The sequence below is a fragment of the Schistocerca piceifrons genome, chromosome 1 (genome assembly GCF_021461385.2).
Source record: "Schistocerca piceifrons isolate TAMUIC-IGC-003096 chromosome 1, iqSchPice1.1, whole genome shotgun sequence".
NCBI lineage: Eukaryota > Metazoa > Arthropoda > Insecta > Orthoptera > Acrididae > Schistocerca > Schistocerca piceifrons.
The window spans coordinates 455,414,258-455,441,870 of record NC_060138.1 but is presented as its reverse complement, the minus strand read 5'-3'; the positions used below and the strand labels follow the sequence as shown (position 1 = coordinate 455,441,870).

Here is a 27,613-nt window from a genome sequence, read left to right as displayed (position 1 = left end):
TAAATATATTATCATCCTCCAAATACACTCTAGAGTCTTTGTTGCCAGGTACCTGTAGTTGCATCATCCCTACACCCCAGGGAAAAGATGGTGGAGCTATCCTGATGTTGGAAGAAAATCCTGCAGCTACAACTTGACGAAATGTCTCAGTTCAGATTTTCCTCTGCAGCTAGTCAAAGACCGAGATACCTTAGGTAACCGATCGCTTGGTACAGAATATATTTGCAGTATGCTTATGGTGCAGTAATACATCGAAGGAAGAATAGTTCTGAAGTTTGCCATTGTGACCGACAACTTTCAAAGTTCGCCGCAACACACATCATCGCGCTCGTAACGACATCGACTGCAGTTCGTTGAGAATCTTCGTGATAATCTTAAGCTGTCCAAACAAATCTATGACGTATCCCCCAATTCTTCTTTCAACTATTTCTCTTCTTTTCATTAATGCAACTTACTGAGGGTCCCAGACTAATGAATAACACTCAAGAACTGATGGAATAAACTATTTTTTTATTTGACAATTCCTTGTGTGAATCTCATGTACTTAGGATTATACCAGTAAATCAAGTCCACGCCGCGCGGTCTAGGGAGCCTTGTCACTGGCCGCGCGGCTCCCCCCGTCGGAGGTTCGAGTCCTCCCTCGGGCATGGGTGTGTGTGTTGTCCATAGCGTAAGTTAGTTTAAGTTAGATTAAGTAGTTCGTAAGCTTAGGGACCGATGACCTCAGCAGTTTGGTCCCATAAGATCTTACCACAAATTTCCAAAATTTTCAAAGTCCACCATTTTCCTTCCCCACATACTGATTTACATAGTTGGTGCATCTACAGTCGCTCCGGACAGACACCGCTACGTACTTCAAGGTTGTGGTCGATTCCAGAGACTGGTCGGTGGTCACGTAGTCAAGCAACGTCGGATCTTTTCGGCAACTTACACGCATTACTTTGCACTTATTTATGTTTATAGTCAGCTGCCAACCTTTTCACCACTTACCGATCATTTGAAAGTCCCTTTGCATTTGCTGACAAGTTTCGAATGGCGTCATCTTCGTATATACAACATGTCGTCTGTGACCAATCACATAGAGATGATGACGTTATCTGCCAGGTCGTTTATAGTAAAGAGTGTCCCCATGAAACCTCCATGATTTCCTAATGTAATTAAAAAAACTACAAGATACAGATACTTGCGGTACGCGACATCGTGTAAAGCAACTCAAAAAGTGTTGTGTAGATTTTTAAGCGATTTCTTTCTTTTTTTGTTTCAGCTACTACATAATTGCTAGAAATAACTGCGCATCAACAGAGAGCCCAATGCGTGGTTAGTAAACGAAAACTGTGGACTTTTTAAGAACTCCAGGTACGAACGCTGTGTCAGTTAACCTTCTCACATCTGTGGGCGGTTGCTTCGTCAGAGAAAACTACATTTCCTACACAGTTGGGATTTTGTCCCATGCGGTCCAGCATCTTAACAGCAAATTCGCGGTGAAGCTACAGACTGTTTCGCTTCGGTGCTTCTGCAATGTGAACTTTATAAGCGTGCAAGTGAATTCGTTTATGCATCGCCTTGTGAACTATTGAGCGAGGGAGTTTAAAATTAATCATTAGAAAAAACACTAAACTTTTTAGTCGCTTTACATGATGCTGCAAACAACAAGTATATATGTCTCATAATTTTTTTACATTGCGTTTGAAAACCAAGGAGGTTTCATGTGGGCGCCTTTTTTTTTTTTTAATCGTGAACAGCATTGCTTTGAGGTATGCAAGGCGCTACATTCGATTCTGATAATACGAACCAATTATGAACGACACATTGAGTTTTGTCTGGTAGGAAACCTTCAATACAATCACATTGTTATTGCTGTGGTCTTCAGTCCTGAGACTGGTTTGATGTAGCTCTCCACGATACTCTATCCTGTGCAAGCTTCTTCATCTCCCAGTACTTACTGAAACCTACATCCTTCTGAATCTGCTTAGTGTATTCATCTCTTCGTCTACCTCTACGGTTTTTACCGTCCACGCTGCCCTCCAATACTAATCTGGTGATATCTTGATGCCTCAGAACATGTCCTACCAACCGATCCCTTCTTCTAGTCAAGTTGTGCCACAAACTTCTCTTCTCCCCAATCCTATTCAATACTACCTCATTAGTTATGTGATCTACCCATCTAATCTTCAGCATTCTTCTGTAGCACCACATTTCGAAAGCTCCTATTCTCTTCTTATCCAAACTATTTATCGTCCATGTTTCACTTCCATACATGGCTACACTCCATACAAATACTTTCAGAAACGACTTCCTGATACTTAAACCTATACTCGATGTTAACAAATTTCTCTTCTTCAGAAATGCTTTCCTTACCATTGCCAGTCTACATTTTATATCCTCTCTACTTCGACCATCATCAGTTATTTTGCTCCCCAAATAGCAAAACTCCTTTACTTCTTTAAGTGTCTCATTTCCTAATCTAATTCCCTCAGCATCACTTGACTTAATTCGACTACATTCCATTATCCTTGTTTTGCTTTTGTTGATGTTCATCTTATACCCTCCTTTCAAGACACTGTCAATTTCGGTCAACTGGTCTTGCAGATCTTTTGCTGTCTCTGACAGAATTACAATGTCATCGGCGAACCTCAAAGTTTTTATTTCTTCTCCATAGGTTTTAACACCTACTCCGAATTTTTCTTTTGTTTCATTTACTGCTTCCTCAATATACAGATTGAATAACATCTGGGAGAGGCTAAAACCCTGTCTCACTCCCTTTCCAACCACTGCCTCCCTTTCATACCCTTCGATTCTTAAAACTGCCATCTGGTTTCTGTACAAATTGTAAATAGCTTATCGCTCCCTGTATTTTACCCCTGCCACCTTCAGAATTTGAAAGAGAGTATTCCAGTCAACATTGTCAAATGCTTCCTATTTTTTTATAAGTACATAGACCTGTTTACTGGCGAGCTTGTTGCTTGGTCTCAGGTGTAAAGTGGTATGCCGAGGTTTCGTCACCCGTGACAGTTGAGTCCAGAAAGTTGTCCTGTTCGGCTGCAAGGCGGTGTAGAAATGCACGGGAAGTATCAACTCATTGCCGCATGTGGTCCTCAGTCAGCTTGCGTGGCACCCATCTTGCGCACGCCTTCCGGTAGTTCAATGTTTCCTTTAAAATTCTGTGAGCGGTGCTTCGGGAAACCTCAGGAACCAACGTACAGAGGTAATCCAGAGTGATCCGCCGATCATCACGCATATTTTGCTCAACTTTCAACACTGTCTCCTTAGAAACTGACGGTCTCCGGCTCCTTTGTTAGTCGTGAATTTCGGTCCGACCAGCTGCAAACTCTCTACACCACTTACGAACGTTTTTGACATCCATGCACGACTCACCATACACTACCGTCAATTGGCGATGGATTTCAAGCGGCGTAGTGCCTTTTGCGTTCAAAAACCGAATAACTGCGCGCTATTCGCACTTGGCGGTAACATCCAACGGTAGCTCCATTCGCAACGGCTCCAAGCCATGACTGAGCTCCTCAGCGCGGCGTTCGCATGTTCACACACAGCGCCTGAAGCACTCTTCATAACAGTGTGACCAACTGCCACACAAACAGAGTTTTGTACTTATAACAAAATAGGAGACCCTACTTTTGGGATCACCCTCGTATGAGGGCGCAAGACCAGGTGAATATGGTGGATGCGGAATGACTTCCCAACCCAACTCCTTTATAGTGCTTTTTGTCAGTCTAGCAGAATGCGGGCTGGCGCTATCGTGGACTAGCATTACTTCACACAGTCTTCCCTGTCGTTGTTGTTGAACTGCGTCTGGAAGACGTCTCAGTTGTTGGCAATAAATGTCATTAGTTATGGTTACAGCTCGGGGAAGCAATTTGTAGTACATCACACTGTTGCTGTCCCACCAGACGCGTATTATCTTTTGTGGAAGCGCGCAGGTCTTTCTACGGGGAGTTGCTGCTCTGTCTTGGCTCGACAATACCTTTATTTTCTTTATGTTAGCATAAACATGCCATTTCACATCACCAATAACGATGCAGGATAGGAATGATCGGCGCCGTTCACGAGCGAATTGATGACTAGCAAGCAGAGATGCACATATGGTCACCAGCTCATTTTTGTCATTTTAGCTTAGAGCATGCAGTACCCATACAACCGATTTTTGAACCTTCCCAGTTGCATGCAAATATCACACGGTGATGGAATGATCACATTTCATCGCATCTACGAGTCAGTGACGTGGATTAATGCGTTTAAACGATCTTCATGAAACCATAAACGTGTTGCTGAACGTGGGGGGTCACTAATGTCAAAAAGATCCTCCTTAAAACCAATTTCTTGATGTGCTCTGTCCAATGGCATTATCCTCATACACGGCGCAAATGTTTCTAGCTGCCTTCGCCGCTGTCGCCCCTCTATTGAACTCAAACAGAAGGATATATCGTAAATGTTCCGATTTCGCCAGTTGGAACTGCATTTCCTAGCGTCCACAGCTCCACTGACTATTTCCATATGACAAAAAGACAATATATAATCACAAATAGCAACGGTAACTAAAAATAAAGAACGACAATCCGTAAATAAACCAATAGCAACAGGATACTAGCAAACAACACAAAAACTCTATGAACTTATGCACCAACCTAATAACGTTCGACTCGGTCATTCCGGCCCAGGGTCCCTTTCCTCCAGCTCATACATTTGCCCTTCTCAGTGATCCCTGAAAGTTTGCTACATCATCATGGAATCACTCTGCAGATTTGTTGTTATCTCGTGGTCGCACTGTATTTTGTGAATTATTGTTATTTTTTGGGGGTGTTATGTGACGAACGAACAAATTAAATAGTATTTGTGATCCTAAATACCACTGTTCTTATATTAGAATATTTATTATTCATTTCCTTATGTAGCAGCCATTTGACAAGTGGCAGCAGGGAAGACAATACTACTACTATCATCACTATGGACCAGAAGATACGTCATACACAGAAGCATGTAAGCATTAATTATTCCCAAGCAACATCCACGACACTGATATTTGACAAAATAAAGCATACCCTCTGCCTTACAAAATGATTCACGGAATATAGCCGTAGATCAGGCGTGTCCAATCCGTGGCTGGTTGGAAACCTGCGGCCTAAAGCAAGTATCGATGCACACCAAGAAGTGGGCATCTGTCGCACGATCGGTGAAAAATAGTTGTGATAAATTGAATATTTTCAATTTGAAACGCCCGCGTTAGATTAAATGCCGTTCTCCTATTACTCCATTCTTTTTTTGCCTCTTTTTTGCCTCCCCCCCTCTCTCTCTCCTCTCTCTCTCTCTCTCCTCTCTCTCTCTTTCTTTTTCTCCCCCCTTCAGTGTTTATTTTCAGTGTTAAGTATGTTATGAGCAGCCCAAAAAGATTCGTTTCCTTCCAGTGTGGCCCATTTAAGCTAAAAGGTTGGACACCCCTACTGCAGATGTAGACGTAGATGCAAATACAGTGATTATGATAGCGCCATTCACATGCTCTGGAGTCAGTACTGTCTAAGAGTGGCAGTAGCGTAAGCGACTTTAAAAATGTTTGGTCGATTCAGAACGAACGACGTCTTGGCGGCCAGGGATTCGGTTGCAGAGAGAACGGAACCACACGGCGGGCCAAACGCAAACCTGCGTACTCAGAGCGAAATGCCAAGGTCGACAGAGTCTGAGTGGGAGTATAAACGAGAGGAATTTTCTGAGAATAGCAACAACACACCCAGCGTCTGATTAAAATACAGGGAGAGACGCAAAACCAATAAGTCGAGACAAACAGGAAAATGCAAGAGGAAGTAACATATACCTTTACTAGGAACAGGATTGACGCAAGTCGTGACAAAATAAAAAAAGGGTGGAAATAATCACTGTAGAGGCTATGAGGAATGGGAACAGCCTGTTTATCATCTTCTTCGGGAGTTGCTGCTGATGTTGTGTTAATAGCTCCTAATCAAATGCACAGCTGTATTATCTTTGACACTGCTTCTAGCCGAGATGACAATTACATTTTTCATTCAGCGTTTTGACGACTAACCTAATTATCTTCTTTGGGTGCATCGGAGTACCTGACGAAGACGATATGGTCAGTCGTTGACGTTCTGTAGGCAAAATGGAGCAGACACTGGGAAACATATCCTCAGCCGATCACGCCGATTTCAGTGCATTCAACCACATGCCCACAGCGAGAAAGAATGGGAAGAAACACTAAGGTAAAGAAGCCATCAGTGCTGTAAGTGGCAGTAAAACGGAAATGAGACAGATGGAAAAAAAGAACTAAGTTGTTTATTGTTTCAAAAATAATCAATGTGGAGGACACTATTGAGGCTTATTGTATCTACACCTACGTTTACGTCTACAGCTGCTTCCGTGAATCGTTCTATAGGACAGAGGGTATTTTTTATGTTATAAAATACTAGCGTCACAGACGTTATTCTACTGTCAGACAAGACGGTCAGTGCTTTCCTGAAAAAATGTTTGGGGTTGCCTACGAAACCATGATTGTACTCTGGCGTGCAGCTCTTCTTCCGACGAAAATCGCCGGACACGAATTTCTTTCTTCAGGACTCCACAAACATGGGAATCGCTTAGGGAGAGATAGGGACTCTATGGAAGATTTGTAAGAGCTTAGCAGCGAAAGTTCTGCAGCGTTGTCAAATAACTTTGGCAGCGTGTGGGCCCGACCGTTCGTGGCCGTCGATTTGCTTCGGAGGAAGAGATACACATCTGGGTAAAATCATGATTTCGTAGTCAACATTTTTCCAGGAACGCACTGACAGTCTTGGCTCACATTGGGATAAACGTATGAACAGTTACGGCGATTATTTTCGAAATAATTAACAGCCGACTCAACTTTTGTCGTCTGTCTCGTTTTTATTTGACTCCCCCTTATATAATCAGCAATCTATTCCTTAGTCACTCCAGAGGCATTGCATTACATGGTCCGCAACTTTTTCGTCTGACTCAACATTAGAGTGTGATTTAAAATACGTATAATTTTCGTGTGTGTGGTTTAATTATCAACAAGAGGCTAAATAAATTGCAACACCAACTAATATTATGAACTAATAATGGACTTTTTAGGAGATTGTAACGTACAAACATAACTTTCAACTGCTATGTATCCTGTCTGAAGTTAAGAGCTGTCGGGCTGGGCTAACGCTTGGAAAGGTGAACATTTTGTCTGCCGAGCGATGTTGGCAAGACGGGTGCACTCAGCCCTTGTGAGGCAAACTGAGGAGCTACTTGATTGAGAAGTAGTGGCTCCAGTCTCGTAAACTGACATACGGCTGGGAGAGCGGTGTGCTCATCACGTACCCCTCCATCACAGCATCAAGTGATGCCTGTGGGCTGAGGATGACACGGCGGTCGCTCAGTACCGTTGGGCCTTCTTGGCCTGTTCAGGCTAAGTTTAGTTTTATGTGCTCTGTGTGTATGCGGGCCGTTCAATATGTAAAGCATTGATAGGCCAGAACATTATGACTACTTACCTAAAAGCTGGTATTTCCACCTTTGGCACGGATAACAGCGACGACGCATCTTAGCATAGGAGTAATGGGGCTTTGGTACGTCGCTTGAGGGAACTGGCACCACATCTGCACGCGCAAGTCAATGCCCGTAAATGCCGGGGAGGGTCGGTGAGCTTTGACGCCTCAGTGAATCATATCCCAGATGTGTTCGATCGGATTCTAATCTGGTGTCTTGGAAGGCCAGCACATCAATTGAAACTCGCCACTGTTTCCTCAAACCACTCCATCACACTCCTGGCCTTGTGAGGTGGTGCATTATCTTGCTGAAAAATGCCACTGCCGTTGGGAAACGTGATCATCATGAACGGGTGTACGTGATCGGAAACCAGTGTACGATACTGCTTGATCTTGCACGAACTCCACTGGACCCATGGATGTCTACGTGCAAATTCCCCAGAGCATAATGAAGCCGCCGCCAGCTTTCCTCCAATCAACAGTACAGGTGCCAAAGCACTGTTCTCCTGGAAGACAATGGATTCACGCCCTCTCATCAGCATGATATAGAAGGTATCAGGATTCACCAGAACATGCAACGCTTTGCCACTGCATGCACGTCCAGTGCCGATAGTCACGTACCCATTTCAGTCGTAGTTGCCGATGCTGTGGTGTTGACATTGGCACATACGTGGGTCGTCGGCTGCAGAGACCCGTCGCTAGGAGTGTTCAGTGCACTGTGTGTTCAGAAACACCTACCTGTACTCTGACAAGCATTAAAGTCTGACGTCAGTTCCACCACAGTTCGCTGCCTATTATATTTTACCAGTCTGCCAGCCTACGATGTCCAACATCTGTAATGAGGGGTGACCGCCCAATCCCACGACGTCTGAACCTGGTTTACGTTGGTTTCACCACGTATTGAAGACACTCACCACAGCAGTCCTCGAACATCTGAAAAGTCGTGCAGTTTCCGAAATAGTCGTGCAGAGTCTCTGGGCCAGCACAATCTACCCTCGGCCAAACTCAAATAGATCGCGTGTGCTCCCGATTCCAGAAACGGATAGCGCACTCACTAATACTGCATGCACTGTGCGTGGATCTGACTAGCAGTCATTACTCACCAGGTGACGCTGCTATCGCCTGGACGGGTTTATTTCGATAGTAGGTCGGTGGTCATAATATTCTGGCTGATAAGTGTACTTTCTCATTGTTTAAATACACTAAATTGTTTCTGAATGTTTTGGCTATAAAACCCTATTTTGCAACGTAATCTTCCACCAATCTTGTGGTCTTACGCCACCTTAATATGAGAGCTTGTATGCCGCAAGGTACCGTTCTGCTGCTCTGAGTCTCAGCTAGGTTCTGCCTGCGTCAACAGCTTCCCCATCCTAGTGTAGTATGTCTAACGGAGTCCATCCTTCAATGGGCCAAACAGATGGAAGTCAGAAGGTGCGAGGTCCAGGCTGTAATGTGGCTGGGAAAGAACAGTCCACCAAAGGGTTGTGATCTCCTCTCGGGTGAGCAATAGTTGTCTGTGGCCATGCTTTATCATGCAGAAGGAAAAGTGCGTTCACATTTTTGAGGCCACAAACATGCTGTAATCGTTTCTTCAATTCCCTGAAAGTCCCACAATAGACCTCGGAGTTGATACTTTGGCCATGAGGAAGGATTTAATAGAATAACTTCTTCAGAGTCCCAGAAGACTTGAGCCATGCCTTTCCTAGTTGAGGGTGTGAGTTAACGAGGATTTAACTCTCATTTAAATATATGGCCGAAAGAGTCAGCTTTCAGGAAATGTGAAACGAACCCTGTCGTCCAGGACCGTGTGCCACAAAGGACACAGATTCGCCATGAGATGGGGAAATTCACAGGCATCTATTGCGCTGAACGAGGCCTAAGTGTTCTAGTGTGCAAGTGAGACAGACGAGAACCTACGTCGTAAGGAAACCCTGTAGAAGCTGTTTGTGGCCAGGAAGACGTAGCAGTCTTAAATATGGCGGACCTAATATTGTCCATAAAGGGAAACATTTGGGAAAACAGTTTAATTCTGTAGTAATGCAAGGAATCAGGCCACAGTAATTTTAATCTACCATTCTTCATTGATTTTCAAGGTGATCCCAATGAAAATTGAATATTGATAATATCTATAATAGTTTAGGATTTACTGTTAGAGTGAAATTAACAAGTTTTGTAACAAAGATCTGAATTCGTGAAATCTTCTCGGGTGATCAGCCGAGTAAAGGCGTCGTCTTCTCGCAACGTTTCGAAGGGTTTCGTACCCATCATCTTCAAGCGAAGTGGAGTGATGGGTACGAAACCCTTCGAAACGTTGCGAGAAGACGACGCCTTTACTTGGCTGATCACCCGAGAAGATTTCACGAATGGAATACGCCGAGAAAGTCTCAAATCACATTTAAAGATCTGAATGCTAAAATCTGAATGCTTTGGCGATCTTAACAATCGACATTTCTTGTAGAAGCGCATCACTAAAGTCACAAATGCTGTAAATATCACCTCTGTAACTTTATTTGTTTAAAAGATATAGTAAATTTAAATTATCAGTACTTTCAGTTAAGCATCAGATCATCATTTCCTCCACACAAAACACATTGAACGATGACAGCATGACACCTTATTGAATCATTAGGTAATAGAATAGCTGTTGTAAAGTTTAGTGCATAACAATTACTTTTCTTCCTTGTATACTTGTCAGAAAGCACATTGGTGCAAGGCTATTGACCGTGGCATACGAAGTTAAGTAGGAGAGTGTATTGGTTTTATGTAAAAAAATTTAACGTTTACTATGGAATGAATATTATTGTTACTTTATTTAGAACGTGAAAGTGGTCAAGCTTTGATTATTTAAATATGTTAAAATTTAAAGTAATGTAGAATAAACTGTAGCCAATCAGATGGACGGCTTCAGGAAAGGGAACTGCACTAGTCAGTTGAGCGAGGTTATTCGGCGCGGGAGACGCGGCCGGGGACAGTGCGGGTAGAGACGCGAAAGTGGACGGTCGGTCTTTAGGTAGCTAGGAAGTGAAACGACTTTGAAAATTTCGCGTTGGGTGATATAGCGGGACTTAGTCTCTGAGCGGTAAGCAGCCGCGCGCCGGGTGTGAACTCATAACTTTTCGCGTAGTTAACGAGGTGGACTATTGGACTTGTAATTTGCGATGAGATTGTGAATGATCGAACTGTGTCAAATGGATATGTGATCGAGTTTAATAGTAATACGATCATTTACGCTATTAGTTTGCTTTCTGAATAAACATTATTCTAACAAATCGCAACTGTGTGGCCTACATCATTTATGGGTCGTTAATTTAGCTCCCGATATTATTATTACTGTTGTTATATTAACGTTCTATGTTTCATATAATTTCGCGAACTTGCCATCAGCCAGACAATTTAAGCAAAAGGTCAGAAGCCACTAGTTTAGGGTGTGTGAAGTGACATGCGCGGTTCAACCCCTAGACGAGTTTGAGCCAAGACATTTCGACAAAGAGGAATCGCATGTCAGCCCGAACATCTTTGGGATGTTAGCGTGCAAGGGTACCGTTTCGAAATAATTCTTCGAAGAAGATGTTGTGGGATACCATTCTATGGTTTCCCGTTTGGTTTCAGGCTCAAATTGATGAATCCACATTTCTTCAAAAGTGATAATGTTTGAGAATAAATAGCCACAATCAGCCTCATAACGAGCAAGTAATTCAGCACGGATGTTTCTTCTTTCCTCTTTATGCCCTTCAGCTAGGCTGGAATTCAGTGGACAGAAACCTACACTAAATTGTGGACAAGTGTCAAGTTCAGCACTGTGATGCCTCATTAATATTCGTGCAAGTAAGACCGTCCGCACGTTACAACACTGCCGGCGTCACAGCAGTGAGGGAGATCAGACAGATTTCGTTGTTCTATTGATGACACATACTTCGGTAAGAGACTAACAGTGCATTTATCCACTGTCCAGTGACCGTAGAAATTCTGTAAATGCCTGTGAATATTTGTGATGATTTGATTTTCCGAAAAAAGAAATTAAGTAATTGCTCTTTGCTTGAAGTGCACGTCAGCTGCAGACGCCTCACCATTCTTCTACTCCGCGCCACATAAACCGGGTGACATCCAGTCAGGGGGGGGGGGGGAGGGTAAGATTTCCGCCTTGTGCTGTGTAATTCGGGTGTCGCAGTACTATCCCGTATCGATTTACCCGTACATATTTTAAATTTTCAGCAGCCACTTTCTTGCTGCAAGAGCATGCAGTTTCTGATCGCCTACCTCATGATGCAACTTTTACTCTGCGGTTCGACACATAATTTAAAATCAAATTTCGCAGATTCCGATACTAAATTCTCTATCTTCGACATAAAAATTAACTGATTTTGACGCAAATCGCTGCTTTCGGCACAAAATTCTCCGATGTAAACCCATAGCTTGCATGATTTAAAACCTGTGCAACAACTGCATTTAACGATCGTTAGTTTGCTAATAGTGCAATTGGGCTAGGAATTTACAGTTGCATAAGCCGGTTCCTCGAACATTATTTCCATCTGTTACACGCATCTTGGATTTTCAGAGTATAAAAGAAACTTTGACTCGTGCTGCTGATCAGTATCCTGTGTCACAGGAGAAAGTAAAATGGGGTCACCTTAGCGTGGTCGTCATAGAGTAAGGTTTTATAAGAATCAGTTAGCATAAAGGTGTATCTAAGATAACCAAAGTCAGCACATTCATCTACGATATGTAAACTAACACTGTAATGCACTACAGCTCCACCATGATCCATGAGTATTTTTAGTGTATAAAAGGACTGGTGTTGACAGCTAACATTGTGTTGGTGGAAGTTTCTTTCTAGGTAGACATTAGGACGAAGTAGTGCTCCTGCAAACACTTTATAAATGGTCTGGCTGCGTGAGGAATCTGTATTGCTGTTGGACGCTAAAGAAATCAACCCCACACCTAGTATGATAATGATTAAGAGGATAGATGCTGTTGTACAAAAATCTTTACATTTGTTTAACATAGTTTTGATAACACCCAGATTGATATTTAACTTATTTTTAAATATACATCTGAATCATCTAATTCTTTTTCCAACCAGTAATTACTAAATTACAAAAAAGACACGTTCTCGAATTCTAATATAAGAAGAGAATAAGAAAAACATGAATAATCAGGTAACATTCACGCCAACCACTGTCCTCCAGACAAAAATACGTAATAAATTATATAAATATGTACAGTCCAGGAGAGTTGGAAGTCTGCTTCAGACAGACCAGTGGCACATTTTACAAATGAGCCGCTATTGAGCAGCTCCACTATTTGCAAGAAAGCGCTGTTGTGAACAATATATATATATATATATACACTGAAGCGCCAAAGAAACTGCTATAGGAATGCATATTGAAATACAGAGATATGTAAACAGGCAGAATACGGCGATGCAGGCGGCAAGGCCTATATAAGACAAAAAGTGTCTGGTGCAGTTGCTACATCGATTACTGCCTGTACAATGACATATTATCAAAATTTAAGTGAGTTTGAACGTGGTGTAACAGTGGGCGCACGAGCGATGGGACACAGAATCGCCGAGGTAGCGATGAAGTGGGGATTTTCCCGTACAATCATTTCAAGAATGTACCGTGAATATCAGGAATCCGGTAGAACAACAAATCACCAACATCGCTGCGGCCGGAAAAAGATCCTGCAAACAAGGGACCAACGACAACTGAAGAGAATCGTTTAACGTGACATAAGTGGAACCCTTCTCGTAGATTGCTGCAGATTTCAATGCTGGACCATCAACAAGTGTCAGCGTGCGAACCATTCAACGGAACATCATCGATATGGGCTTTCGGAGCCGAAGGCCCACTCGTGTACCCTTGATGACTGCACGACAAAAAGCTTTACGCCTCGCCTGGGTCCGTCAACACAGACCCTGGACTCTTGTTGACTGGAAACATGTTGCCTGGTCGGACGAGTCTTGTTTCAAATTGTATAGAGCAGATGAACGTATACGGGTATGGAGAAAACTTCATGAATCCATGGACCCTGCATGTCAGCAGGAGACTGTTCAAGCTGGTAGAGGCTCTGTAAAACTAGGAACACTCTTCTGAGTTTAAACACTTCCGCTGGCCACCAAACTTCCCAGACATGAACATTATTTAGCATATCTGGGATGCCTTGCAACATGCTGTTCAGAAGAGATCTCCACCCCCTCGTACTCTTACGGATTTATGGAACCTTGCAGGACTTATGGCGTTAAGTCCCTCCAACACTACTTCAGACATTGGTCGAGTCCATGCCGCGTCGTGTTGATGCATTTCTGCGTGCTCGCGGGGGCTCTGTACGATATTAGGCAGGTGTACCAGTTTCTTTGTATCTTCAGCGTTTATATAACTATTCCTGCAAATTATCTATCTTATCCTCCAAACATTTAGCTCCTTCCTTCCTACAGTTTTTCTATCTGAGAGTATTCGGGGATTTAAATTTTGGCTTTTGTTTTGTGTATCACACTTTTGCTAAAGCATACCACGAGTGTTTGGGTGTACGTTATCAACTCTTCTCCAATATTTTCTTGCGAAATTTTTATATACAATTTTAAGTCAACTTTTGTAAATGAAATACCATTAAATGTAGTTATTCTGGCAGTTCTAACTCTGAAAATGGCGCTTCTGTTGCTAGCTGCTCAATGGCCAGTCCAGCACATTAGATACAATATAACATCCTTTTGAAGTAGTTCCTATTGGGAATGGAGACTTATAAAGAGATTTTTCATGCATGCGGGAGACGCACGTGCGGCAATTCTCCGCGTGGCCCGTGTGAGCTGGCGGATGCAGTGCTTCGGCAGGATCTCGTGGGCAGCGTTTGCGCTTGCTGGTCTATAGTGGCAGGCAGGATGCTGCAAATATTTTTAATAAAAAGTCGTAAATGTTCCCTTTCTTCCTACTTCACTGGGTGGTACAGCGTCACTACATAAAAAATGACTGCAATGGCTGTTGAGCATGACAGCGGAGGCTATCAGCGTAATTTGTTATACATATCCATTGTATAATTGGTATATGGCAAGAGTATACTTTTTTTCAACAGTGATCCTGAACATCACCACAACGTAATTGTTACATTTTAAAGATGTACTTTGTATAAAAAATGAACCCCTCCACAGTGTAATTGTTATGTAGCATGGGTACACTTTGCTTGAAAAATTAACTACAACGCCTCCATTGTAAAAAAGTCTCTGACACATATTAGTGGGTGAGATCCACCATCTTGTTTATCCATGTTCAAAATACCAGCCTCTAATCATAATAACTATACTAACAATAACGAATCATCGTTGACACCCATTCAGTTGTGCTAGGCATCCACTCCCTATAAAAATTGAGGTGTCAAGTGTATCAAATAATAAAAATAAATTATTGTGTCAATACCTCCGCCCTCCTGACGTTGAACTTGGGGTGAAGAGGAGAGGAGGAATCCTTTACAACTGTCAAGGGCAAGTGGGCTTGGTCCACCAACTTGGATTGCCAATTTGGAATGCGACGTTGCAGTACCGACATAATGGATTGCCACGTTTTGGAAACGTGACAGCCATGCACCAGCGTCCCCAACCAATAATGCAACAGACCAACTCTGATTTTGAACTTCTACCGTTTATACGTAAGTCAATCGTCCTACAGAGTCAGCTTACAGCTAAAGTCATACGCGCCCATATCATAACGTAGAACACTAAGACGAAAAAGGAGTTAAAAGCTACTACGCGTTAAGTCCAATCGAAGAAAGCAAAGAGAGCTAAGAACAAGGACTTTCGCTTGGAGGAAGATCCACAAAATATATAGAGACGAGGAGGTTCCGAACTAAAGATTAAATGTCCTTCACCATATTGCTACGACGGACAAAAAGTGAAACGCAGCGACACCTTGCGCGTTGTTCGCTAACACTGCCGATAACTCAGAGGGCAAAAGTACATTAAAACGTAAGTGGTTAAAAAAAGGGCATTCGGTCAGGAAATAGCAAATCGTCAACGGTTGATGACAAGAATCACAAAGTGGTGGGGGATCCCGTACAACAAATGGAAATGGCCAAAACGTCAATGGCCAATACACAACCTAGTTAAAATGATCTCCTCACGCGAGAGGACCGAGGGGAGGTCGGCCAAGCTGCTGGAAGAGGTTTAATTCCCCGGGGTTTTTGCCCATGAAGGGAAGACCAGTGATGACGCCAAAGTGACACCACCTGCTGACAGACGCCAATGTAGAGATCATCGGAAGGAATGGAAGAACTAACACGTCGAGGTAGAGAACTGCAGCCTCGGCAGCAGCGACAGAGGCCTTATTGCTCTTCAGACCAACGTGACCAGGGACCCACATAAAAAGCATAGTGGATCCCTCAAGAGTGAGCAAGTGGAAGCTTTCTTGTATTAGTTGCACTAAAGGATGGACTGTGTACAGCACACAGAGGCTCTGAAGTAATCGGAACAGATGACACAACTGAAAAACCTATGTCGCCCGATGTACTGTGTGGCATGATACAGGGCGAATAGCTCTGCTGTAAATACTGAGCAGTGTTCTGGAAGCCTATAACGAAAATCGTCGGTGCCAGTGACGAAGACACACCTGACACCACCGTCAGACCGAGAGCCACCAGTACACACAAAGGTACTATCACTAACTTCCTTGCGAAGGTCGAGAAACTTACAGCAAAAGATCGAAACTGGAGTAGTTTCCTTAAGAAGTAAATGAAGACCAGAGTGAACATGGGCCACTGCACGAAGCCAAGGCGGTGAAGAGTGACAGGTAGAATGAAGTTAATAAATAACCAAAAGCGAACTCCAGGAGGTAATAGAAAAGGGGGACGCGCCTCATGCTGGCGGTCATAGGAGTTATCGAAGAAGGAAGCATGGGATGGGTGGCTGGGCATCGCAGACAAACCATGCATATCTGCTGAGGAGAACTTCACTTCGGTAAGACAGCGGTAGTTAGGCAGCTTCTACACAGAGACTCTCAACCGAGCTAACGTAAAAGGCGCCAGTGGCTGGACGGATTCCACAATGGCGGATTATATTTAGACGGCGTATGACGGACGATGTGCAGATGATTAAACGAAACACCCATAGTCTAGTTTCGAACGGACAAGGGATCGGTACAAACGGAGGAGGGTTGTCCGATATGCTCTCCATGAAGAGCTGCTTAGAACACGTAGGACATTGAGGGACCAGGTACATCGGACGGCCAGGTAAGACACGTAGAGATGACCAAGAAAGTTTTCTATCAAGCAAGAGCTCCAAAAATTTCGTAGTTTCAGCGAGCACAAGAGCAACAGGCCCAAGATGTAAAGATGCTGGAAGAAATCCATTGCACCACCAGAAATTCATATAATCATTTTTGTCAGTGGAAAAGCGAAAGCCATTGTCGATGCTCCACGAGTAAAGACGATGGAGATATCGCTGAAGATGCCGCTCAAGGAGACAAATCCGTGAAGGACTGTAATGGATCGTAAGTTCGTCAACGAAAACAGAGCCGGAGATGTCCGGCACGAGACAGGACAGAATAGGGTTAATGGCTCTAGCGAAGAGGACGATGCTCAGGACGGAGCCTTGACGCATCCCTTCTTCCTGGATAAAGGTGTCTGACAAGGCAGAACCCACACATACCTTGAAAACTCTGTCTTTTAAAAGTTCCTGAAGGGAATGGGACGGGCGGCCTCGGAAGTCCCAGTCAAAAAACATGGGCACAGTGTGGTATTTCCGTAGAAAACCGTTCATTACGTGGGTTGACAGTGACGAGAAAGTTAACTGCAGAACGGCTCGTTCGAAATCCATTCTGTGCAGTGTTAGTAAATTGAAAGATTCGAACCACCATACCAGCTGAGCATGAATCATACGTTCCATCACCTTGCAAACACAGCTGGTGAGAGAAATGGGGCGGTAGCTAGAAGGAAGGTGTTTTTCCTTACCTGGCATAGGTATGGGTATGATAGCGGCTTCGTGCCAGCGTCTGGGATATATGCCATCTGTCCAAATACGACTGTAAGTATGAAGGAGAAAGTGCTTGCCTGTAAGAGAAAGGCGCTGCAACATCTGAATGTGAACATCATCCGACCCTGGGGCGGAAGATCGGGATGAAGTGAGAGCATGATCTAGCTCCTTCATAATAGAGGCATTGCGGCATTTACGATTCTGAGAGAAGAAGGGTGTCACCCAAGCCTCCTCCACTCGTTTCCGATGGAGAGAGGCAGGGTGATAGTGGGTGGAGCTATAAATCTCCGCAAAATAGTGGTGTAAGGTGATGGAAATAGCAATGGGGTCCACAATGACATCTTCTGCTATGTTCAGGCTGGAAATTGGGGAATGAACCTTGGTCCCAGAGAGTCATCGGAGGCTGGTCCACACGACAGAAGAGGGAGTAAAACTGTTAAAAGAATTAGTAGAAGAGATCCAGCTAGCTTTTTTGCTAACCCGAAGAATGCGATGACACTGTGCACGCAGCTATTTATAATGAATGCTGTTCGCCATCATAGGATGACAGTTAAACAAGGAAACAGCAGGTCTCCACGTGCCAATTGCGCCGCAGCACGCCTCAGTCCACCAAGGGACAGGGACGCAGCACGGTAAATGTGAAGGTGAAGTGCGAAGACTGGAACATTCTGGTGCAGAAAGGATAACGTTTGTAAGATATTCTACCTGGTCATCACATGTAGGGAAATATTGTTCGGCGAAGGTCGCCAAGGAGGATGAAAGCCTCCAGTCGGCCTTAGAAAGTTCCCAATTGGGCTTACACACAGTTGGGGTAGGAGTCAGCAGGTGGATAGCACATGGGAAATGGTCATTCGAGTATATGTCAGAGAGAACGGACTACTCGAGACGATGGGCAAGCTGGACAGTGCAGCACAGGAGTTCTAAAAGGGAATAAGTTTGTGTGGAGTCTGAAAGGAACATCGGTGCTCCAGAGCTAAGGCAGATGAGGTTGAGTTATTGAGAACATCAGCCAATAGTGCATCTCTCAGAGAGGTTCTGGAAGAACCCCAAAGGGGATGGTGTACATTAAAGTCACCGAGCAGCAGAAAGGGGTGAGAGAGTCGTCCAATAAGCTGGAGAAAGTCTGCCCTGGTGACACCGTATGATGGAGGGATGTAGATGGGACAAAGAGAAAAGGTGAAGGGAGAAAGGAAAATACGGGCTCCAACAGCTTGCACCCGGGTGTTCAGTGAGATGGTTTGACTATGAACGTCATTCCAGACGAGCAGCATGGCTCCCCCATGAGATGGAATTCTGTGCCCAGAGGGAAGGTCAAAATGGACTGGAAAGAAATGCGAGAGGTCAAAGCAGTCGCAAGGTTGCAATTTTGTTTCCTGGAGGCAGAAAACAAGTGGACGCTGCAATTCCAAGAGCAGTTGTTATTCCTCCTTGTTGGATCTAGTGCTGCGAACGTTCCATCGGAGGAGAGCCATGACGGGGAAACGGGAGGAGGGTTGTCACCTCGGTGGCCGCCAAGTGCCAGTGATCATAGACTCACTGCTACAGGGCACAGACGCTCGAGGATCCTGTTCCATGCGATCTACAGTGGCGTCGGCATTATCCCTCAACATGCCTGTGGATTACAGGGCAGAAAAACGGTTGGTGAGGCACACTGGAGAAACAGAGGTCGGTCAGGTGAGAGTATCATGCAGCGACACCGATGAAGAGGGTCTCCAAGTCAGTGAAGAAAAAGACTGTTTGCCTTTTTTTGACTTGTTGGAGCCTTTGCGGTTGGCAGGTGAAGACTCAGATGTCTGTGGGCTGGAGGGACGGTTTAAGTAGTTCTAAGTTCTAGGGGACTGATGACCTCAGCAGTTAAGTCCCATAGTGCTCAGAGCCATTTGAACCATTTTTTAATTTGAGGTCGCAAGTCTGTGTGGCCATGTCCTTCGTGGAATGAGGTGTAGCAAGAATGATGCTGTAAGCGCCAGATGGTAAAAAGCAGAGCTTTCGGCTAGTCAATAACTTGCGAGCGACAGGGTAAGGTGGTTTTTCCTCCTGGACGGCCCGCTCATTGAGATACACCGGACATTCTCGGGATGAGACAGCAAGATCGCCATTGCAATTGATAGAGCGGGGAGGAGGAAGGGGGAAATCGCCCTCATGATTATCCCTAACACAAGTAACACATTTAGCCGTGTTTCGACACGACATTCTATGTTGTTGTAAAGTTGACCCTGGAATCAGCACATCGGGTTTGGAATGTATGGTCTGACTGTAATGACTTCATTGCTTTCTTTGATCTTTGATGGAAGCACTACTCTATCAAACGTGAGAAAAAGAGTGCGTGTAGGCACTAAGGTTGCGTCAATCTCTTTCATTACGTGATAGACTGCAGTGACACCTTATCAGAGAGATAAGTTTGGATTTCTCCCTCAGTCAGACCATCGAGCAGCCTTGTGTATATAGTGCCACTGGAATAATTCAGGGTTTGATTGGCATCGACACAGACAGGATAGCTGAGAGGAGCGAAGCTGCCAGCAGTTGTTGGATTTGAGAATCAGAACTGGTCACCAAAAGCAAAGTGCCAGAGGCCCAGCAATTGCATCCACACCTTTCTGATTAATAAACGGATTAACTGTAGCAAAGGACTGGCCTTCTTCCGTATATGATACTTCAAGGAACCGGGTTGCAACTGGGAGAGTCTTGGAACCTTTAGCCTCATTCTGTTTATGTGTAGCAGACATAGACTGAGATTGTAGTTGGCTCATTGCTAGAAAATCCCCCACCATTGCCAGCATCTCCGATGGTATGTTCCTTAAACTGGTGACTGATCACACCTCAGGTCATACCTCCCGAGCTCCTGACAGAAGGACCAATTGGCAATTTGTGGAGGTAACAGCTCAGGCAATCATCCCTCCCTGGTCCTGGCTTGTACCAGGCGGTACATGAGAACCCTACCTGTCAACCCGGGGTTGGGAATCACGCATTATTCAGTCACCTTGTAAGGTGTCAGACAAATCCAACACCTTCCATGAAAACCCTGACATGATAAGCAAATCCAGTAGTATGTCACATAGCTCCAAATAAATCATGACATTAAATTAACCAAAGTAATACGAGTAACGAGTGAGCAAATTGAATACCACAGACTAACACAAGAATGCCTAATTGCATGTCATACCTTCCCACCGTGAGACAGACGCAGTTCCGAGGGGAGAAGCGAGAACAGAAGCCGAGAGCAGAATCGTGTTAAGCTGAAGGCCCTACGATAAGGGACGGACACCCACGTCACCAGCTAACCGCTAGGACCACCCAACCCCCCCCCCCTCCCCAGCCCATGTTAAAAGCTAGAGCCCTCCAGAAGAACAGTATAGATCTTACGATAACACAAAAAGGGCCACTCCAACCGCAAGTTTTAGCGTGAGACTTTTTCGCGTCTCTGTTACGTTGCAAACTTTAAAAACATTGCCCCACCACGAAAAGTATAACGTTTCTCATTGGATAGACAGAATTTCTGTAGGCGGAGCTTAAGGTTAACATTGAGACCCTGATTGGTCAGATGAAAACACAGCCAGATAGTTTTTTTAAACCAGCTTCGGTAAATTGTAGTAAGGAGAAGTTAGGAGAGAGTTGCTTCGGAGACGGCGAGCTGGATGGAGCTGCACCGGCCGCCGCCCCCTGACGAACACCGACAAGGTAATGAAAGCAGGCGATGCCGCATTTTTGAGCGCATAAGGCTTCACTCAGAACTGCAGAAGTCTCATCTGTTACATCCCCTTTTTACGTAATACTAGTGTCGAACGTCAATTGAAGCTCATGGTATTCACATTTGCTATGTAAGTTAAAATCTGAAACGCGATGATTTTTCTGTTATATAATTATTGAGAAGCCACATCAGCCACTGTAATTTACGACAAGTTAGATAAGTAATTAAAGATAATTGAGGGTCGCTGTAGGCCATTTTCATAGTTTTCTCTTTTGTGAAACTTAATTTAAACCTAGAGTATAGATGTGATGTGGCATAGGTCATCCTTCGATCCATTGTAGAACTTGGAAACCCATTCAGGGAATATTCGTGAACGCAGTTGGTTTTTACCATCCTGTATTGAAACATTTCCTTTTATCAATAGTGCAATTTATAAACAATGTTTTGTGAGTAGAATAAAATTTCCAATGGTCAACTTAACTGCTTTTTCGACGTTATTTTACCAGCTAACTAAAAATGGGAAAGCCTTGAACCCCTTCCACTAAATTTAGTTAGTATTAAGATTCTTTTACAGGGAGTGCAGTGGAGCTGATGCTGAAATCATTAAGTATTTGGTTATATCATCGCTAGTGTCACTGAACTCTTCTGAACTCTACATGTCACGTGTGGTCTGGCGTCTCCTTACCAGCAACAGGTCCCAGGTTTAAACTAGTCAATTCCCTAAAAAACACGCTCAGAGCGTCGTTGCGCGAAAGTGGTAGGGAGACACGATATAGAACAAACAGACACCACGCAGAATGTTAGAACCTGTTATGCATCAAATGCGTGTGCTGCCACTCGGGAGAGCACAGGGAGGAAGAAGAAACAAACAGGAACCTCAACCACCGAAGCGGAGGAATGATAGGTGATGCAGAATGAAGGTGGGACTATTCTGATGTCAGGCAACAAAAACTTCAGAAGACATTCCCAAAGAAAAAAAATCCCATACATATTCCCCAAGGGAGGGGAAAAGGAATAGCAGGACTAACATGCACCATGGAAGGGAAAAGGTGCTGCAAAGCCTGTGGCCCCTTGGTAGCCAAGCACAAACTCACCAAAGAGTGGTGAGCTCCCTTGTGGGAGGAGGGGGGTGGGGGGTGCCTGTGCTTGGAGGCTGGTGGAGGTAGAGTGGGTAGTGAGGGAGATGACTCCAGGGGTGGGGGGGGGGGGGGGGGTAGACCTGCCAACGATGCAGACTGTGCTGGAATTGGCAGAACACCCATACCGACCCAGTCATTGACATTACTTTATAACATTTTCAACTGACTATCATAAAGACCTTAAATGGCTATGCCTTGTGAATACTGTGTAGTTTAGTGATTATCTGCTGATGTATATAATATCAAGTTCAGTCTCAGTACAAAGGCATCAAAGAAAAACAAATGTATGATTTACAGATTACATAATATCTTACTCAGGTATTAGACTTACCTTGAAGAAATAAACGTCGCTTTCTTGTACCTACTGTGTGGTGGATGCTTATCAAACTGTGGCAGCTAGCTAAGCTTCATTGAGAAGCCTTCTGACTGAGCTCTTACATTTGGAAAACGCTTCTAACTGACCCTCATGACAATATTTAAGTGATAGACGATCCTAACAGCATTCATGAATTATCACCTTGTAAGTGCACTCTGGAGTAATTGCAGTCACCCCATAAATAATAATGCCAAACAAGGTACAAGAATAATAAACAGGAAGCACTTTCATGATGTTGTGATGTTTCTCAGAATTGCACGAAATTGTCACCTATTTAATATTATTGTTGTGTTCGGGCAAACACCATAGGAAGATTCAGTTAATAGAACATAAAATTATTTATTTAAAATGAAATTTTGATAACAATATTTGAAACGTATAATGTTACAAAAAGCAAGTGTCCAGCAGCCCGTCCAATGCATCCAGTCACTTCTGGAGATTAGAAATAAGTTTTTTTCCTTGATGCTGCTTCTTTTAGTTAGCAAATACTCAAATACACAGTTTTAAATGTGGACGTTGTCGAGTCTAGTAGGGTAAGCTTATTCCTTCACGTAACCTCAAAACAGGTGATCATGGGCGATGAGATTGAGAGACAGATGTAGCTAATCTAAACGAAACATAATGTATGCCATGATAAATCCACGTAATGTCTCCATATCCTACTGTGACGCCATCTTGTTGCGGATTTACGATGATCCACGATGACATCGAACAATGGTGCCCTCCAGTATGGCGAAGAAAAACAACCTGATAGTAAATTCAGAAAGGTTTTGAGAAATCAAGCAAAATTTTCCAAATAACCACAGGTTGGAATGTGCCGTTGGAGAACCAAGCAATCAATGACGACTGTGCATAACTATGCGCATTTAAGCTAAATTGTCCCAGCAAAGAACGCAGTTATTAACTAAATTATCTGAAGAGAATGGTTTAAATGAAAGCTAGGCAAACTTTAAATTTATGATTTAAACAATGAACAGCTGCACCAGCTACTTCTTTTTTCAGGGTTAGCACAATCTGTTTCGAGTCTTTATTCTCATTTTCAAGACCGTTTGTTTACATAAACATTTTTGTGATATTTTCAAGTGTAGTTTTCTGTGTGTCTTGCATTGCGGTTGTCATTTGAACGTTATACCGCAAATAGGAAATCTGACAAAATAAATCTTGGAATGTTTTTTATATGCTAATGTTAGCGATAGTATTTTTGGTTCTCCACTTACAAGTACACTGAGGTGCCAAGTCATGGGATGCCTTCTAATATCGTGTCGGAACTATTTTTGCGCTGCGTAGTGCAGCAACTCAACATGGTATGGACTCAAGTCGCTGGAAGTCCCCTGCAGAAACATCGACCCACGCTCCCACTAGAGCCGTCCATAATTACGTAGGTGTTGCCGGTGCAGGATTTTGTGCGCGAACTGACCTATCGATTCTGTCCCATAAATGTTCGATGGGATTCATGTCGGGCGATGTGGGTGGCCAAATCATTCGCTCAAACTGCCCAGAATGATCTTCAAACCAATCGCGAACAATTGTGGCCTGGAGACATGCCGCGTTGTCATCCATAAAAATTCCATCGTTTGTTGGGAACATGAAGCAGCTGAACATGACCATTTCCAGTCAATGATCCGTTCAGTTGGACCAGGGGATACAGTCCACTGCTTGTAAACGCAGCCCATACCATTATGGAGCCACCATCAGCTTGCACGATACCTTGTTGACAACAGGGGTCCACTGTCTCGTGGGGTGTGCACCACACTCAAACCCTACCCTCAGCTCTTACCAACTGAAATCTGGACTCATTTGATCAGTCTTTTAGGGTCAGAAAGATATGGTCACGAGCCCAGGAGAGGCGTTGCAGTCGATGTCGTGCTATTAGCGAAGGCACTTGCGTCGATCGTCTGCTGCCACAGCCCATTACCGCCAGATTTAGCCGCAGTGTTCTAAGAGGCACTTTCGACGTACGTCCCACATTGACTTCTGCTTTTATTTCACGTTGTGTTGACTGTTAGCAGTGACAACTCGATGCAAATGCAGCTGCTGTCGGTCGTTAACTTTAGGCCGTCGGCCACTGCGTTGTCCGTGGTGAGAGGCAACGCCTGAAATTTGATATTCTCGGCACACTCTTAACACCGTTGATCTCGGAGTATTGAATTCCCTAACGACTTCCGAAATGGAATGTCCCATGCGTCTAGCTCCAACTACTATTCCGCGTTCAAAGTCACTTGATTCCCGTCGTGCGGACGTAACCACGCCGGAAACCTTTTCACATGAATTACCTGAGTACAAATAACAGTTTAGCCAATGCACTGCCTTTTATACCTTGTGCGCGCGATACTATTGCCGTCTGTAAATGGCGCATATCGCTATCCCAGTAGATCTTACAAAGAATATATATATTCATCTTTTGGATCTGCAGCTCTTGTCTTCCTTTCCGTGTTTGCAATTAAGTTATTGGATATAGGCTCCGCCTCTCATGCAAAACATGTTTGGGCACCTATGAACGATCATCAGTAGGTTTTGTTTATTGACAACTGTAAAAAGTGAACATATTTTAGGTTGTAACGATCTAACAAAGTAACTATTATATTAGTTTCGATTACATTTCTATTTTGTTGTAGATGTTGATAGATGTTGAGTAGAGTTTTTTAAATTACTGTCTATGGGAGGTTGCGTTAAATGCGAATTTTCTGTGATGTTTTGTTGGTAAATCTTGACTATTAAATCAACAACGTTATAAGTAGCGCACCGCCGTTGACAGAAACAGTAATACAATGAGGTAGTCAACGTGTGGTGCTGTAAGGTGCAATGTTATTAATAGTGAAATATAATGGCCACATGTTTTAATTTTTCCTGATGGAACACAACAACCACAACATAACTGAGAAGCAGCTTAGCCGGACCGAACCTCACTGCTAGACTAGGATTACCAGACGTCCCGTATTTTACAGGATCGTCCCTTATTTCCCTGAAGTTTCCCGTTACGCCGACAAAATATATACGAGCCGTACGGTGGATTGGCTATGTAGATGTAGACTCATATTGACCAGGTTTTCATTAACTGTTCCGTAAATTTTTCACTCTATTTTTAACTAACATGTAGCACAACCAAATGTAGAAGAAACAAATGTGGCCTTACCGAACTGAACGAGGCACGATCTTAGAATTCCTTTGGATGGTACTACGTTATATTTTCACATGGCGAGCAGTTTGCCGGTTTCGCTTTCTTTGAGCGTTACTTATTGCTTCAGGTCTCCTCATTTAGAAGTGTGATTTTAGACTGTTAGTGTCACAGATTACGTTACATGATGTAATATATTGCAAATTTTCAGAAAAATGCCAAAAAGATAGTGTTTATTTACTGGCGAAACTGAAACTGAATTTGAGTCTATGAAATTAGTACAGCAAAGCGACAAATTGTTTTGCACGTTCTCTAAAAGTACTTTTTCAATCGACTTTGCATGTCGATATGACGTTGAGCAACACATTAATGTGAAGAAACAGAAGCTTGCTGTCTCAAGCAAATCTTCGGCACAAAATATGATGTCTCTAGTTACAAAACATGAGAATAGTGACGTTACAAATGACGAAGAAAAGCATCTTGCTAGAATTCCATCAATGAAAGGTGCCCATTCCTTCAGGCGAGTGGACGACACTGAGGACGTGAACAACGTTAAAAATGTATGTCAACATAACAACCATGAATTTAAAACTTAAGTGTGTTGGTGAAAAATTGTCTACGATTTTTAACTTCCTTGCATCTCACGATATCTGCCGCAAAAATTTGCAGTTCGTCACTGGGTTTGTGCTAGCACTACCTGGCACTAACACTGCTACAGAAAGTGTGTTCTCAATCACAAATGCTTTGTTGACTGACGGAAGGAACAGGTCTAGTGTGGAAACTGTTAAGAAAATACGGAATAAGGGGAGTAGCTCACATTTGGTTCACCTCTTACTTTAGCAACAGGCAGCAAAAGGTCATTATTCACAATGTTGATAACGGCTGTGATGTGGGATCTGAGTGGGGTACAGTCAAGTGGGGGGTGCCACAGGGATCAGTGTTGGGGCCGCTCCTGTTTCTTATTTATATAAATGATATGCCCTCTAGTATTATGGGTAACTCTAAAATATTTCTGTTTGCTGATGACACTAGCTTGGTAGTAAAAGATGTTGTGTGCAACATTGACTCGGCTTCAAGTAGTGCAGTACATGACCTCAGTTCATGGCTTGTAGAAAATAAACTAACGTTAAATCGCAGTAAGACTCAGTTTTTACAGTTTCTAACACACAATTCAACAAAACCTGACGTTTTAATCTCACAGAACGGGCATATGATTAGTGAAACTGAACAATTCAAATTTCTAGGTGTTCAGATAGATAGTAAGCTGTCGTAGAAAGCCCACGCTCAGGATCTTGTTCAAAGTCTTAATACTGCCATTTTTACTATTCGAACGGTATCAAAAGTGAGTGATACTTCGACGCGTAAATTAGTCTACTTTGCTTATTTTCATTCACTTATGTCGCATGGTATTATGTTTTGGGGCAACTCTTCCCATTCTAGAAGGATATTTTTGGCTCAGAAACGAGCGGTTCGGGCAATAAGTGGTGTGAGTTCACGAACCTCTTGTCGACCTATGTTCACGAGTCTGGGTATTTTGACATTGGCCTCTCAATATGTATATTGCTTATTGTTGTTTCTTGTTACCAATATTAGTTTATTTCCAAGAATAAGCAGCTTTCACTCGGTTAATACTCGGCAGAAATCAAACCTCCACTTGGATCGGACTTCCTTAACTCTTGTGCAAAAAGGTGTGCAGTTTACTGCTGCATCCATTTTCAATAAGCTGCCACTCGAATTCAAAAATCTTAGCAGTAATACATGTGCTTTCAAATCGAAACTGAAGAGTTTCCTCGAGGGTCACTCCTTCTATTCTGCCGAGGAGTTCCTTGAAAAATTAAGCT

The 27,613-nt window shown here is 43.5% G+C and overlaps 1 protein-coding gene across 1 annotated transcript in view; it reads right to left on the bottom strand.

Moving 5' to 3' along the window:
* Window positions 1-27,613, bottom strand: part of LOC124792524 (G-protein coupled receptor Mth2-like) — a 617,551-nt gene that overhangs the window by 448,485 nt on the left and 141,453 nt on the right. The window lies entirely within an intron of this gene.